General features: G+C 43.0%; 1 non-coding gene across 1 annotated transcript; it reads right to left on the minus strand.

Annotated features, from left to right (window-relative positions):
- Positions 1-3,797: 3,797 nt before the first annotated feature.
- Positions 3,798-3,870, minus strand: TRNAR-CCU (transfer RNA arginine (anticodon CCU)). Its single transcript has one exon. It is a non-coding gene; the product is annotated as a tRNA-Arg (tRNA).
- Positions 3,871-17,142: the final 13,272 nt, after the last annotated feature.

Here is a 17,142-nt window from a genome sequence, read left to right on the forward strand (position 1 = left end):
TGCAGTCTGACATTTCCAAGAATACTGATATTCCTTCCCACATTTCCAGTGGGTACCAATAACTATGTCCACCCTTTGCCCTTCTCACTCATATTCAGACACCGAAATGGAATTAGCATGAGTATTAGAACCACAGACATTGTCAGTAGTGATTCCCAGGAAGATGGAAGGAGAGAGGTCCTTTACATCCCAGTCCTGGAGACCTGTCCTCTTAGCACTCCAAGTATCAGTTGTGTTGACTATTTAGATCAGCCAAGGGATGTTAAGTGACACTCTAAGCATGTGCTGGGATACATGTTGATTTCAACCCAGGCTCCCAGTTCCCAGAGAATCAGCAGACACAATAAAGGAAAATATAGAATCTGCAGTCAGTCAGCCTAGGTACAAATAATCAGCACCTATCAGTTGTATGAAGGGCTTTCCAGGTGGTACAGAGGTAAAGAATCTGCCTGCCAATGCAATAGGTGCAAGAGATACACGTTCGATCCCTGGGTCTCTAAGATCCCCTGGAATAGGAAATGACAAACCGCTCCAGTATCCTTGCCTGGGAAATCCTATGGACAGAGGAGCCTGGCATACAGTCCATGGAGTCACAAAGAGTCAGACACCACGGAGCATACACATCAGTTGTGTGAATTTGGGCAGGTGGTTTAACATCTTTCCCTGAGTCTCAGTTTTCTCATATGCAAAATGGAGTAATAAGAGTAACTTCCTCTTAGCATTGTTGTGACAGATAATATAGGCTAGGCCGAGTGACTGGCACAGTGCCTGGAACATAGTAAGAACTCAACTAATAGGCTGCATTCTCTGCTGAATTCAAACATGCTTGTGCATTTCTGTCCAATTCATAGTTGAGGTCATCTAAAAAAAAAAACTTTCATTTTACTAGCTCTGTGGAGTCTCTGGAAAAGAATTCATTCTAAGAAAAGCTGAAGCTAGGTACAGGTATTGTGAACTGTCCCAGGAGCAAAGCTTTAGCTAAACAAACTGTGGGGAAATTCCCAGATGTTGCTATAAACAGAATCAGGAAGGTCTCTTGAATGGAATTTTGTGCTGTTGTTTATAGAAGGGAGTGGGTTATCTGTTCAGCTCAGTTCAGACACTCAAACTCTCTCCCTATTGCTCTTGGGCTGTGATATTAGTCATGTCCCTCTTAGCATGAATTCCACCAGACTATTGCCTCTCCTTCTCAGTAGGAGCATTGAAAAAAAAATTTTAATGGAGGTCTGTGGTAAACACTGAGGAAAGCCAGAGGTTCTTCTCGGAGTCCTAAAAAAATAAATTAGAAAGGTATTTGTGCAATGGGAACCTTTTGTCCTAGGTTGTCAGGAATGGTCTCAATTTTAAATCATCTTATCTATTATTCTCATAAACCAGCCTCATTTTCTGGAAACTACATTTCCCAGGCTTTTTTTCACACCTGAATATGTTACAGGTATCCTTTTTCATGCATGTGAGTCTCAAATTAGGCTGTTTAAGTGGGCTGAGTCACTCAAGGGAAGAACCCTAGACAGAGGACCAGTCACTCTAGGACTTTGATGGACTGGTAAGTGGAAGAGACCACAGATAATACTGAATGAAGGGACTTCTCTGGTGGTCCAGGGATTAACATTTCACCTTCCACTGCAGGGAGTGAAGGTTCAATCCCTGGTTGGAGAGCTAAGATCCCATATGCCCTTTGGCCAAAAAACTAAGGCATCAAACAGAAGCGATACTGTAGCAAATTCAATAAAGACTCTAAAAATGATCCATGACCAAAAAATCTTTTTTAAAAAATATTAAAACAAACGTTATATCACAAAGGCCCACCCCAGATGATTTCAAGGCCTTCAGAAGTCCTGAAGTTCCAAGGAAAACCTACCCCATGAATGATGGAGCTCATAATAGAGAATTATTATTAACACCATCTCTTGAGAATCTCAAAGCAAAATCGAATTATTTCAAATACAGCATCACCTGAATTCTCAAGGCTCATGAAACCGAGGCCTGGAGGCTAAATGACCTACACGAAGTTTCCGTGTCTGTGAGAGCGGTCAGACCAGAACCTGATTATCTTCATATGTTCATCTGTGACTTTCTTAGCCTGTGGAGACTTATGTCCTAACCTGGCTTTCACTGAATATGGATGCAAAATAGCTTAATTGTAGAAAGCAGCTTAAATGTTAAAGGCAACACTGTTCTAGAGAGACTAAGAGATTCCAGCCCTCAAGAGATCCCAGGAGCTGGCATTTCCTACTACTTAATTTTTATGGGCTCACAGTCTCCCTTGCCTCGCTCTGTTCCCACTTGGCCACAATTCCCTCGTCATCTGGGCGTGATCTCCCTGCCCCCGTTCACTTCCCTGTGAAGTCTGTGGGCGGCAAGTGAAGAGCAGGAGCTTGGGCTCAGACCAGGCTCCGCAGAGACTTTCTCATGGAAGGACACCCTTGTCCTTAGCTATACGGGGCCAGGGAGTGTGGACAAGACTGCCGAGCTTCAGCCAATTAGAGGTTTTGCCTGCCGAAAGTGGCAAGCAAGGGTCTGAGCCGTCCCTGGACGCATGCACACACATGAACACCACCCTCTGCCCCTCATTCCCCACTCACTATGCAGAGAAGCAACAGGACACAGAGACATCCCAGGCCAGCTTTCTTTACCAGTCCTTGCCACCCTCCCTGGATTGGGCTTTTTCCAGTGAAAAATGAGCCCCAAAGCCCTGGAGCCTTCTCGGTGATTTACCGAGAACCTTACCTCCGCATGGGCTTTCCGGCTGCAGCCAACCCCAAGAGTCAGAGGGAGGAAGAGGGAGAAAATCATAAATGGATAGAAAGATGAGAAACAGATGTCTGGAGCCTTCACTGGCTGGGAACTCTCCCCCTCGACCCCCTCTCTTCGTGAGATTAGAAGGGCTTAGTCCCTGAGAGCAGACTCTTCCACTACCTGCTTTGACCGACCTCCCTCCGTAACCCACCAACCCCTCCCATCTGTCAAGGCTCACCCTGGAGACCTGCCACATGGGTGTCTACCTTATTGGTCATTTCTTCCTAACTTTAGCCAAAATAAATGAGTAGGCTAGACGGAACACAGACAAAACTCAAAAGATAACAAGTGTTGGCAAGGATGTGAAGGAATTGGAACCCTGGTACACTGTTGGTGGGACTCTATAATGATGTTCAGTTCAGTTCAGTCTCTCAGTCATATCCAACTCTTTGAACCCCATGAATTGCAGCACGCCAGGCTTCCCTGTCCATCACCAACTCCTGGAGTTCACTCAAACTCACATCCATCGAATCAGTGATGCCACCCAGCCATCTCATCCTCTGTCGTCCCCTTCTCCTCCTGCCCCCAATCCCTCTCAGCATCAGAGTCTTTTCCAATGAGTCAACCTTTGTGCAAAACTGTAGGGAGGTTCCTCAGAACTTAAAAATAGAACTACCATATGACCTAACAATCCCATTTTTAGGTATATATTCAAAAGAATTGAAATCAGTGTCTCAAAGAGGTAACTACAACCTCATGTTCATTGTAGCATTGTTTACAACCAAAATGTGGAAACAACACAGATATCTGTTGACAGACAAATAGATTAAAAAATATAGTGTATACATATTATGGGATATTACTCAGCCTTAAAAAAGAAGGAAATTCTACTGTTTGTGACAATGTGGATGGATCTGAAAGACATCATACTAAGTGAAATAGCTCATTCCCAGAAGAACACATACAGCACGTGAGGTCTGAAAGAGATTTTAAAAAGTATTTATTTATTTTTATTTATTTGGTTGTGCTGGGTCTTAGCTACAACTTGTGGGATCTAGTTCCCTGACCAGGGATTGAACCCAGGCCTCCTGCATTAGGAGTGCAGAGTCTTAGCCACTGGACCACCAGGGAAGTCCCCGAAAAAAAAATTTTAAATGACCCCCCCCCAAAAAGTAGATGGAACAGAATACCAAAATATTACCCTTATTACTGATAAAGCTGACTTAATAGTGAGATGGTTGCACCTATGGATAGATAAGTGGACCAAAAGCTTCCTAAAGACTCAGAATTTAGCTAACTTACCCTCTGACACACAGGCTCAGATGGACAGGTCAGACTTCCCCATTGGAAGATTTGTGGGATGGAGTAAGAGAAGAGAATATGAATCCCTTATGAACAGGACTAAATTCTTTCAAAATTTACCAATCAAATATATCACTCCTTAGCACAGAGCTTGTAAGGCTCAGAGAAAGGCTCAGAGTGTTAGGCTAATGGAACTCCTTCCACATTAAAGGAAACACCAGGAGGAGAGAAGAAAATGGCCTGTTCCTTTCCTTATGCACACATTATAACTCTTCATCAATTTATATGATGTTTTCTTTTTTGCCTCTCCATGAGATTAAATATACTTGTAGTCAAGAAATATGCCTTTTCATCCTATACTTTCAATCTGTACAAGTCAAACACTCATGCGTAGCACCAAATAAGTTCAACCTATTTGTTAAAAGTCCTTGAAGAGAGAAGAGCCAAAGTATCACAGGTTCACTTATGAAAGAATAGCTGTCACAGCAGAAGAGGAAGAGAAGGGAAAATTGAGGCAGGAGACTTCAAAATAGAGGAGGGACTTCCCTGGTGGTCCAGTGGGTAAGAATCCGCCTTCCAATGCAGGGGACTCAGGTTCTGTCCCTGAGAGGGGAACTAAGATCCTGCATGCCGCAGGGCAACTGAACCCACGAGCTGCAATTACTGAGCATGTGCACTCTAGAGCTCTAGCTTGCAAACATGCTCCTCAACATGCTTCTCTTTCCTAGAGAAAGCCCATGAAGCACAAGGAAGACCCAGCAGAGCCAAATGGATTAATGAATTAATTTTTAATAAAAGAGGAAATATTTCAGCTGGACTTTGGGGAACGAGCAGACTCCAACTACACAGAAAAGTCAAAGGCAACAGTTGCATAAACCCAGAGGCATGAGATGGTACAGCAAATCCCTGGATGCAAAAAAAAAACCCTTCACAAATGTAGCACAGAATATGGGAGATGAGAGAGGAAGGAGATGAGGCAGTCCTTCACTTTGGAATACTTAATAGAAAGACCCAAATACCTAACAGCCGAAAGAGTGACTCTCTCCTTGAGTTCACTGTTTTTCTTTGAGTTGAACTTTAGCCATGGCGCAGTGTGTATGCTCAGCCATGTCTGACTCTTCATGGCTCTGTGAACTGTAGCACACCAGACTCCTCTCTGTCTATGGAATTTTTCCAGGTGAGAATACTAGAGTGGGTTGCCATTTCCTCCTCCAGGGGATCTTCCTGATCCAGGGTTAGAACCCTCGGCTTTGCGTCTCCTGTATTGGCCGGCAGATTCTTTAGCTGTGCGCCACCTGGGAAGCCCCAGTGGTTCGTGTGCTAAGGGACAGCATTCTAAGCCATAGGGAAGTCTCCTCTAGACCTGTCGGCTTACTCTGTGGAATCCAAAATCAACACGTTTTAAGGGAACTAAGAGTCTCTGGGCTCACGTCTGGGAAAGCCCAGAATGCTGATATCACCCCAATGGCATGGAACAGCAAGGAATTGAAGGCCACCAACCTTGGCATCGGGGAATTCCATGCCACATGCCTGGATAATGAAAAATGAGGGTCTGAAAAGGCTGCTGTTGGCTGGTGCTGTGAGTTTTCTACTTAAATGAAAACCAAGAAGATGGGATGATGTTTCCTTTCATTGCACATTCAGTACTTTTTATTTTTTTCATGAAAATAATTATAGAAATATATCCAGCTTAATGTTAAGGAGACCCATATCTGAACCTAACTTCACTGACAATGTATGGAACATATCCCAAATTCTGACTTTAGATAACACTTAAAGCTCTTTCCATAAAATTTCACGGACTCATGTGAAGGCCAGCTATAGAATTTTCCTCCCAGACTGTTTTCTGGGAACAACACCCCCCACCCCTAGGGCTGATAACCTCTCATATTTCTGCTGTGTGACTCTGACCTCTAGCTGTATGTAACTGTTCAGAAATAGGAACGTGATCCACTCAGACTTTGGAATTGGGACTGAAATATATAGTCCATCCTCCTATGGGCCTTAGACTGTAAAATCTAAACTTGGGGGCTGAGAATCTGCCATTCATTGCCTTCATGTGGTCTGAATAACAGAGATAGACAGTGGGCAGATCAGAAAGAAAGATGCCAACACGGATGGCCAAAAACTTGGCAAAAGGTTGAATACAGCAAAAGAGGGAAAACAAGTCCAGGTTGATGTCTCCGGTTCCGGCCACAAATATTATGACTTAGAAGAATAGTTAGGAAGAGGCAGTAGATGTTGAAGATTGTTCTTACAAAAGTACTAAATGAAATCATGAAAGTTTGTGAACTCCCTAAGAGGGGTCACTCCTAAGATCCTAAGTCTAGATCCTTAAGTCCTCCCCAAAATTAAGGGCAGAAGCAAAGGAGTAAAGGACTCCTTTGCAAAGTCCGGTAAAGGACTGAGTTGAAGATACAAGAGACGTGCTCCATGTTCAGGAAAAGACTTAACATTAGATATTCCCTCTCCAATATTTTATTTACCTAAGTTGAATGTTATATTTGCAAAACTTAGATGCTGTGGAACAGACAAATGAGTGGTTCACTTATTTATTTTTATGGCTCATATTTTACATTTTTATTTGATTGGAGTCTAGTTGGCTTACAATGTTGTGTTAGGTTCAGGTGTGCAGTAAAGTGTTTCAGTGATGCATAGATTCATTTTTCCCAGGTCTTCACCCATGTAGGTTACTAAAGAGCATTGAGCAGAGCTCCCTCTGCTACACAGTCCACCCTTCTTTGGTTATCTATTTTATATACGGTAATGTGTATATGTCAATCCCAAGCTCTTAATTTATACCCCCCTTCTTCCTCATTGGTAGTCATAAATTCGTTTTTGAAATCTCTGAGTCTGTTTCTGTTCTACAAATAAATTCATTTGTATCATTTTTCAATTAGATTCCACGTGTGACTGACATATGGTGCTTGTCTTTCTCTGACTTACTTCACTTAGTGGGATAATAGCTAGGTCCATCCACGCAAATGGCGTTATTCCATTCTGTTAATTTGATTCAGAGAGTGTTGCTCGTATATATGGACAAGGCAATGGCCCCCCACTCCAGCACTCTTGCCTGGAAAATCCCATGGACGGAGGAGCCTGGGGGGCTGCAGTCCATGTGGTCGCGAAGAGTCAGACACCACTGAGCGATTTCACTTTCAATGTTCACTTTCATGCATTAGAGAAGGAAATGGCAACCCACTCCAGTGTTCTTGCCTGGAGAATCCCAGGGATGGGGGAGCCTGGTGGGCTGCTGTCTATGGGGTCGCACAGAGTCAGACACGACTGAAGCGACTTAGAGCAGCTGCAGCAGCAGCAGCTCATATATACTCTTTGTGGGAATGTAAGCTGTTTGAAGGAATTAAAATAGTCACATACATAAACTTTGACCCAGTAAAGTGGAAACACTAAGTTGCCTGCTCACTGGACCCACCCACCCTAGCGGAGGTCCCAGCTAGAGGGTGACTTAGCCATTGTGTAGCTAATGTTCAGGGGATAAGCGTGTGACTCATGCTGGGCCACCTCTCTCATTATAGGGTTATTGAGTTTAACAGTCATTTCAAAGAACCATCTCTTCATTGCATGGATTTTCTTTATTGCTTTTCTGCTTCTAATTTGTTGACTTTGACTTATCTTCTTGCATCTGTTTTACTTTCTTTACTTTCATTTGCTTTTCTTTTCTAGTTCATTAAGGCGGAAGTAGAGTTCATTGATTTAGACCTTTTTTTCTTTTCTACTGTAAGGCATTTGGGGCTATAGATGTTCTCTTAAGTACTGCTGGAAACCATTTATTTTAGTGTTGGGTTTTCATTTTCATTCAGTTTATGTGTGTGCTACGTCACTTCAGTTGTGTCCAACTCTGTGCAACTCTATAGACTGTAGCCTGCCAGGCTCCTCTGTCCATAAGCTTCCACAGGCAAGAATACTGGAGTGGATTGCCATGGCCTCCTCCAGAGAATCTTCTTGACCTAGGGATGGAATTTGGGTCTCCCTCATTGCAGGCAGATTCTTTATGGTCTGAGCCACTGAGGAAGCCCCTTTATTCAGTTTAACAATTTTAAATTTTCTCTTTGGACTTATCTATAACCTATGAGTTATTTATGAATATTAGCTTGGACTGCTTAGAGGTTTCCAGCTATTTTCCTGATATTAATTTATAATTTAATACCATGTAGTTATAGAACTGATTTTCTATGACTTGACTCTTTTACGTTTGTTAGGATTCGTTTTATTATAATACATCGTCTACCTTGGTAAATGTTTCATTGATTTTTGAAAGTGTATTCTGCCATTGTTGGATATAGTATTCTAAAATTGTCAATTAAGTTAATTTGATTAACAGTGTTATGCAAATCTTCTAGATACTTTCTGTCTACATTTTTAAAATCTCTGACTTTATAATAAGTGTGGATTTGTTTTTCTCCTCTCACCTTATCACTTTTTGTCTCATGTATAATGAAGCTCAATTATCTGTTACATAAACATTTAAGATTGTTATATTGGTGAATTGACCACTTTATCACTTGGTGAATTGACCACTTTATCATTATTAAATGACTCTCCCTATGACTGGCAGTATTTTTTTGTTCTAAAATCTACATTTTCTGATATTAATATAGCCATTCTAACTTAATCTTCACTAACATTAACTAATTAACATTGTATATAATTTTCCATTTTAATTTCACCGATTTGTTTGATACATATTCTTATAGCTGGGTGTGATCTTCTCTGGTAGCTCAGCTGATAAAGAATCCACCCACAATGCAGGAGACCCCAGTTCGATTCCTGGGTTGGGAAGATTCCCTGGAGCAGGGATAGGCTGCCCACTCTAGTATTCTGGCCTGGAGAATTCCATGTACTGTATAGTCCACAGGGTCACAAAGAGCCAGACAAGACTGAACCACTTTCACTTCACTTCATTTCACAGCTGGGTATATGATGTATATTCATACAGCTGGATTTTTCTCTTTATCACCATAATAGTGCTATCTTTTAATTGGGATAATTAAACTATTTCTAATTTCTATGGTGATTTAAAATTTACCAGCTGACTTTTTTATTTATTCCATCCATCTTTTGTTCTCTTTCCCCTTTCTTTATACTCTCTTTTGAGTTAACTGCATATCTTTTTATTTTTCCATTTTATCTCTTTTGTTGTATTATTTTAATGGTTGAATTAGGTTCATAAACTATGGCTTTGACTTATCGTAATCAGTGTTCAAGTGATATTATACCACTTTACATATATTAAAAGACTTTTACAACAATATACTTCCATTATCTGCCTCCTGAATTTTAACTACTGTTATCACACAGTTTATTTCTACCCGTGTAATAAGCCTCACATTACGCTGCTCATTTGCTTGCTTTAAACAATAAATTTTCTTCCAAAGAAATTTAAATGATAAGAAAAATATATATTTTCCATGTCTCCACATAGTTACCATTTCTAGGCTCTTAATTCCATTGTGAGATCCAGATTTCCACCTGGTATTGTTTTCCTTCTGCTTGAGGAATATTGTTTACAATTTCTTATAGTGCAGTTCTGTTGGTAATGAAAATCCTTCAGTATTTTATATCTGAAAAAGTCCTTGCTTTGCCTTTGTTTTTTAAAGATGTAGTCACTAAGTATAGAATTCTAGATTGATTGATTTTTTTCCTTTCAGTACATTAAAGATGTTGTATACTGTGTTATTGCTTACATTGCTTTTGAGGAGAAATATGCTATTATTCTTGCTTTTGTCCTTTTTTTTGGTAATGTGTCTTTCTTTTCTAATTAACTTTACGGTTTCTTTGGTATCACTGGTTGTAAATAATTTGATCCTGATGTGCTTTACTGTATTTTTTTCAATTTTCATGTGCATAGAGTTTGTTGGGCTTCTGTGTCTTACAGCTGTACATTGATAGTTTTAATCAAATTTGGAACAATTTCAGTCATTAATCCTTCTTTAAAAAATGTATTTTTTAATCACACTTCCTGGCCATTTGGAGACTCTGGTTGCATGTTTACGCAGATACTTAGATTTGTCCCACAACTCGCTAACAGTCTGTTCATTTTCTTTTCAGTCTTTCTTTTCTATATGCTTAGTTTGACATAGTTTCTATTGCTATGATTTTAAGTTCATCATTTTTTCCTTCTGCAGTGTTAAGCGTGTCATTAATACCATCCAGAGTATCTTTCATCTCATACATTATAGCCATCTCAAGAAGCTTAACTTGGGTCATTTTAAAAATATGTTTCATATCTCTGTGTATCATGTTCTCATAGCTCTTTGAACATGTGAAATCATTACTCTCTTTTAATATCTTTGTGTACTAATTCTAATATCTGTGTCATTCCTGGGAAATATTCAACTGATTTTTTTCCTCATTTGGGGTCATATTTTCTTGTGTTTTCAAATGCCTGGTAATTTTTTATTGGATGCCAGACATTGTGGATTTGCTGGGTATTTTTGTATTCCTAAAAATATTCTTGAGCTAAGTGACTTGGAAATAGTTTCACCCTTTTGAGTCTTACTTTTCAGCTTTATTAGGCAGAAGTACAACAGTATTTAGTCAAGGGCTAATTTTGTTCCAGGACTGATGCAAAACCTTTCTCAGTACTCCACCCAATGCCCCATGAATTATGAAGTTCAAGAACTGGCAAAACCAACTTATGGTAATAGAAACTAGAATAGTGAACACCCACAGGGTATAGAGATGGGAACTTTCTGGATGTGCTGCTTATACAAATTTGTCAAAGGGACAATTAAGATCTGTACCCATCACTGTAGATAAATTTTTTGTTAATAAAAAAGCATGTTTAGTATCAAATGCATGTGCATATGTATAAATTCTGAAAGAATATACACCAAAATTTCAATAGTGAAGACTCTGAGGTGTTTCTAAGTTATCTTCTGAGTATTTTTCAGTTATCTAAATTTTTAATAAATATACTACCTTTTTAGAAAATGTAAAATTAATATCAAAAAAGAATGAAAGTTTTCTGGGGGAATTCTCTACCTTACAGAATGAATGAAGGAAAGGAAACTAATGCTTATTGAGTACTTGCTATATGTCAGGTCTCTTAAAAGTCACTTGATTATATTATTCCATTTGATTGATATAATAACTCTATTGTGTGCTAAGTTGCTTCAATCATGTCTGACTCTTTGTGACCCTATGAACTGCAGCCTGACAAGCTCCTCTGTCCATGGGATTCTCCAGGCAAGAGTACTGGACTGGGTTGCCATGCCCTCCTCCAGAGAATCTTCCAGACCCAGGAATCAAACCCAAGTCTCTTACATCTCCTGCGTTGGCAGGCAGGTTCTTTAAGTTGGTATTATCCAATTTGCCTCCCTGGTGGCTCAGAGGTTAAAGCGTCTGCCTGCAACGCGGGAGACCTGGGTTCGATCCCTGGGTTGGGAAGATCCCCTGGAGAAGGAAATGGCAACCCACTCCAGTATTCTTGCTTGGAGAATCCCATGGACGGAGGAACCTGGTGGGCTACAGTCCACGGGGTCTCCAAGAGTCAGACAGGACTGAGCGACTTCACTTTCACTTTCTTTATCCAATTTGCAAAAGAAGAAATGATGCTGCAGAAAGGTTGTCATGTGTCAAATGTCCCACTTGATCTTAAGGCTGCCTACTTCTGAAGTCCTTGTTTTGGACTTTAGAGAATTAAGCTGCTGAGATGGATTTTTTGAAATTCAGAAAGTAAAGAGTACTGAGAAGGATAGAAAAGTCCCAGAAGCTTATCACTGACTGAAGGCTTGGGAGCTGACACAGTAGCCTCTAGGAGTTCCCTTTTAAAAAGACAAAGCAAATTTTTTCATGAAGGCAGAGTTGCAAATCAAGCATAGTTCATCTGAAACTCAAGAAAGTTTGGCCTGAGAAAGAAAAAGAAGTGGGTGGCTCAGGGAAAATCCATGAGCTCCAGATCCTGGGTGGCAGGCAGAAGGAGAGGGAAGGAAGGAGTTCTTCCTTCCAACCTATGGGCAGCTTAGTAGGACAAAGGCAGCTTTGTCCCCAGATGAAGTACTGCCCACCGCACCCCCGGCAAGAGGCCAAGGGTCGTGGCTGTCAGGTTACAGGAAGAGGTGTATTCTCTGTATCAGCTGCCTCCTGCCCAGGCAAGCCTGACTCACAGGTTGGTCACCTGTCTGGCATGGATGGCAGGAGAGCTCACTGCTGAGGTCACCCACAGAGCAGTGGACCGGAACAGCTTCTGTGTCAACCGCTCAGGTCACAGCAGCTCCCTCCACTTTTGGTTGGAGGCTGTTTCTGTGTGAAGTGAATCTCTTCCAATATCTACATCACACTTGGAACGCTGGCCTTGAATCACCTCATTTGCTCTTTCTTGCATCACCCGGTTTAGGATTGTGAATGAAACACTCACGGATCATTCTCTGAGCTTTGACATGGAGTCTCTGACTCCTCGTAAAGTTCTCCCAGGTTCAATTACAATGGGATGGAAGAGCTGGGACTCAGACTTGAGCGTGAAGCTCTTTGAGAATGGGGATCTGAGGGGGTAAGGGGTATCCATGTGTCCATGTTGGTCAATGTTCTCTCAAAGCTGGCATTTGGCTTTTATGTGCTCATCCAGATCCTAGTTCAAGAAACAGTTATGGGTGGAGAGGAAGATGGCGGCTCTCACCCTTTTATGGCTCCACCATCCTTCATCTTGCATCCTCATGTGCTAAATGAGAGCTGGGAAAACGAACCAGGACTGAGCCTCACTCCCCACCCTACCCCCACTCCCTGCCGCTTCTGTAACACAGCTGGGTGGTGCCTGATCCTCTGCCAAAGGCCAGGGGCCCAGGCTAGGTGGGGTTTTCTCCATATCCATGGCTCACTCACTTTTGAGATCTGTGGCTGAGCTGCATCATGGGGGGCTAATTACTGCCAATTACAGCACTGTTGAGCTCTATTTTCTGATGTAGAGAAACGGTCTGCTGGGAACTCACCTAAAACCAACAGAGGACCACTTATTGCACACTTGTTAGGAAGCCACCAGGAAGGGCCTCCCCAGGCTTGTTTTTAAACACAGACACACCCAAATCTTCTCTCCTCGTACAGCCAAGAACAGCCAGTCATGTATTGAAAACCGCAAGCTCACTTTCTCAGTCACAAGCAAATGTTCCCTGAGGGTCAGAGTGGGATTTTGAAGAGTGAGCTCCATTTCATTATGAACTCTCTGATCTTCCCCAGCTCTAGAAGAAGCAAGGGGAAGACCAAGAAAAGGAGAAGCATCCCTGAGCGCTTCTTATATGTTAAGTATTTCTGAGGGAGAGGCAGCAGGTGGCTCTAGTGGTAAAGAACCCACCTGCCAGTGCAGGAGACATGAGACCTGGGTTCGATCCTTGGATTGGGAAGATCCCCTGGAGAAGGGAACGGCTACCCACACCAGTTTCTTGCCAGGGAAATCCCATGGACAGAGGAACCTGTTGGGCTACAGTCCAGGGGGTCCAATAAGAGCCGGACACTACTGAGAGACACACATACACAAACTTGTGTAATTAATATAAATTATTATATTGACCCTCAAAATGGACCTGCGAGATGACTCGCATTATTATGATTTTGTGGAAACTAAGACTCAAAGATACTGAGGAGTTTATTGAGTCATGGAGTCAGAATTTACACCCTGATTTTAACTGATTGCAAATGAGCTTTCTCCATCATAAGCAGAAAAATGCCAGCTCACAGAAAATACTCCTTTATAGCCATCATCTCAAAAATTTTCTGACCCTATACCCCCATCAGCAAAGATTCTTTGAGCAGCACTGCCAACATACGCATATTTATTTATGGATTAGATGCACTAGCTAATGTCTATTAGTATTGATTGATAATAATATGAGTGCCCAGGCACTGTTTATTAACGACAATGGATTTACATCTATATTTAATATAGTGTTGATAATTTGGAAAACATTTTTGCCAAATATAATTAAATTATTGTCTTAACCTCGGCATATGCCTAACAAATAATTTGTTCCAGGAGTTAAAGACATAATCCCTTTTTTTTTTTTTTGTCTTTGTGTGCCTGACCTGTTCCTATCATCTAGAATCCAGTTTCATTGCAGGAAACATTTTAAGCCACTTGTCTCTTTTGTGAGGGCTGTTTGGTTAAAATTAGATATTCTGGGTTGTAAATTTGCTTACTGCGTTCATGTAAACCTTAAAACATTATAATTTTCTGGAAGCAAAAAAAGAAAGAACAGTAGTGGTGTAGACCCCCTTCTGTGTTGCATGATCCATGCTTGGCCTACAGTGCTTTTTAAAAAATATTTATTTGTTTATTTGGCTGCATCGAGTCTTAGGTTCTGCCTGAAGGATCTTTGTTGCCTCACGTGGGATCTTTTGTGGCAGGGCACCAACCCTCCAATTGTGGTGAGCAGGCTCAGCTGCTCCACGGCACGCGGGATCTTAGTTCTGGGAGCAGGGATTGAACCTCAGTCCCCTGAGTTGCCAAATGGATTCTTAACCACTGGACCACCAGGGACATCCCCTTAGAGTGCTTTGAGTACATGCCCAGGAGCGGAAGAAGGCTGACCAAAAGCACTGAGATGGATAAGGGTATTCCATAGTAATAAATAAAAATGTGTCTCCTGTTTTTAGAGTGAAAATAAATGGGAGTCAAAGTCCTCCCACAGTCCATGTCTTATTCTGTGTGATCCCCCAGAGTGTGCACATCCACCCGTGAGATAGTCCTGAGTTGGGCCCCGCTGAAGGCCGAGGGCCTGGAGGAGAGAAGCAGCCGGTGAAGACCCGGGGGCGCGGGCGGTGGGGGAACAGGAAGGCACCCACTCTGGACGAGCGAGTCAGTGCTCAGTCACTTGTAGGAGGAAAGCTCCAGGGCTTGAAGTTCATAGATTCGGGACCAAGCCTGGAAGACCCCTTCCTGGGAGGGCCCCGTGGGCCCTGGCAGCCTGGGGTTTAAACTGCATCCTTTCAGAAGCCTCCCTGGTGAACTTGACTCCTGGGACAAATGGAGACGCTCTCTGCAGCTCAGAGATCCTTTAAGGTTTGTTTTCCGAGCTGGAAAACAAAGGTATTTCAGCCTTTCCACAGATAAAAATAACTCGCCGTTGATTTTGAAATCCCTTGCATTTGTCTCCCACAGACCGCCCCGTACAATGGCACTTTGTGAGCAAGAGAGCCTTGTGCAGGGGCTGCCAGCCCGGGGCCCTCCGCTGCCAACGGGAGGGCTCAGAGCGGGCCCAGCGTTGCTGTTGGACGTCATTCAGGAGCCCCTACTCGGCATGGGGAGCTCAGAGAGGAAAACAAACAGAGCGAGGAGTAGTGGAAAACGCTGAGTCCTGGAGCTGGCCGGAACAACGTCTGCCTTTCCAAGCCCGGAGCCAGCGCTCTGCCCACCTGCAGCTGCGGCAGCGAGCTGGCTGTGCCAGGCAGGGGGCCTTGGCATCAGAACCTTCCCTTCCGAGGCCTGGGAGGGCGGAGCAGACACTCCAGGCTCTGCAGACAGACCCTTCAGAGACTTTACCCTAAAAGCCCAAGACTTTTCCTTGTCCCATGAATCCAGGGGGAAAAATGGTTCTCCCAGGAGGGAAAGAAAAGCTTTCTTGAGCTGTAGCTTCTCATTTATTACTAGCTCTCGTGGCTCAGTGGTAAACAATCTGCCTGCCAAGCAGGACACTCGGGTTCAATCCCTGGAGAAGGAGATGGCAACCCATGCCAGTATTCTTGCCTGGAGAATTCCATAGACAGAGGAGCCTGGCAGGCTACAGTCCATGGGGTCACAAAAAAGTTGGACACGACTTAGCAACTAAACGAACAAAAAACCCTTACATATCACTTACTATGTGTCAAGTTTCAAGATATATTAAACAGTAAACACTACATCAATCCTGTGAGGTTATTTCATGGATGAAGAAATTGAGATACAGAGAGGTTATTCATCTTTGTTTCATGGATGAAGAAATTGAGACACAGAGAGGTTAATTAACTTGCCCAAAGTCACACGGCCCCATAGTGGCATCAGAGTCCATACTCTTTCAATGTCACACTGCCTTTCATCTCCAGTCTATGACACTTCCCCTCTAGATATGTAAGATAAGAGAGACAGAGAGAGGAAATTCAGATGGAGAATAAAAGGAACAGGTGAGAAAAAGAGGGAGTCACAAAGAACTGGGATAATCGATTTTTTTTAAAAAAGCAGGAGGCTGTCAGTCTCAGAGGAGAGGTGTGAGACCAAGATTTAGAGATGGCAAGAAGTGCTAGCTGGGGAAGGGAAGCTGTCACAGAGCTGATCCAAGAGATACCAGCTCTTTCTTCTGCCCCAAACAAGGTCCTGGGAATAATGCTAAGTGATGCTCAGCAAGTGGGGCTGAGACAGTTCCCGGGGGCGTGGGGAGGGAGGTGAGTGGTTGGGGAGAGGGGGGAGGCCAGAGAGGGACTGCTGGAGCAGAGGAAGTAACACCTCCTCTTTCTCTTCAATTACAGCCTGGGATGGAGGCCCGTGTCCTGGGCTCCATGGAGACTGCCATGATGAGAGGAGACAGTCTCTGTCAGTCACACAGGGAGACCTGTCATAGCCATCTGAAAGCTGAATAGCTCTTGTTCTCAGCTGGAAGGGAGGGTAGGAAGGAGAGAAGGAAAGGAGTTAGGGAGGGAGGGAAGAGATGGACTATTTCTCACCTGTGTTAGAGGGACAGACCTTCATTGGGTACATAGGTATGGCCTTAGAATCAGCAGAGCTAAGACCTGTCACCTCTGTCACCAGTTAGCTATGTGACCTCACACAAGTCAACTACACGATGCAGGAACTGGACTTTATCGCTAAGGTTCTTTCCAGACCTAACATGCGTGCCCTGGGGACATGCTGCCTGAGCACAAGGACTGGGATAGTCATCCTTGGGCACCACCCAAACCCCAGTGCTCGCACAATGGCCCTAACCCCCCCGGCCCATCCACACCAACCAACCACCCGGTCCTGGAAATTTCATCTCTTAAGCACCTTGCTGATCCACTCATGGCTGACTCTCTGGAAGGCTTCTCTCCCAAACAAATGAAACTGTTTTCCGGCTGGTCTCTCTGACCCCGTCCTTGTCCCCTCTGATCCCTCCTTACTCTACAGCCTGAATAATCTTTCTG

This window comes from Ovis canadensis, chromosome 21, assembly GCF_042477335.2.
Source record: "Ovis canadensis isolate MfBH-ARS-UI-01 breed Bighorn chromosome 21, ARS-UI_OviCan_v2, whole genome shotgun sequence".
Lineage (NCBI taxonomy): Eukaryota > Metazoa > Chordata > Mammalia > Artiodactyla > Bovidae > Ovis > Ovis canadensis.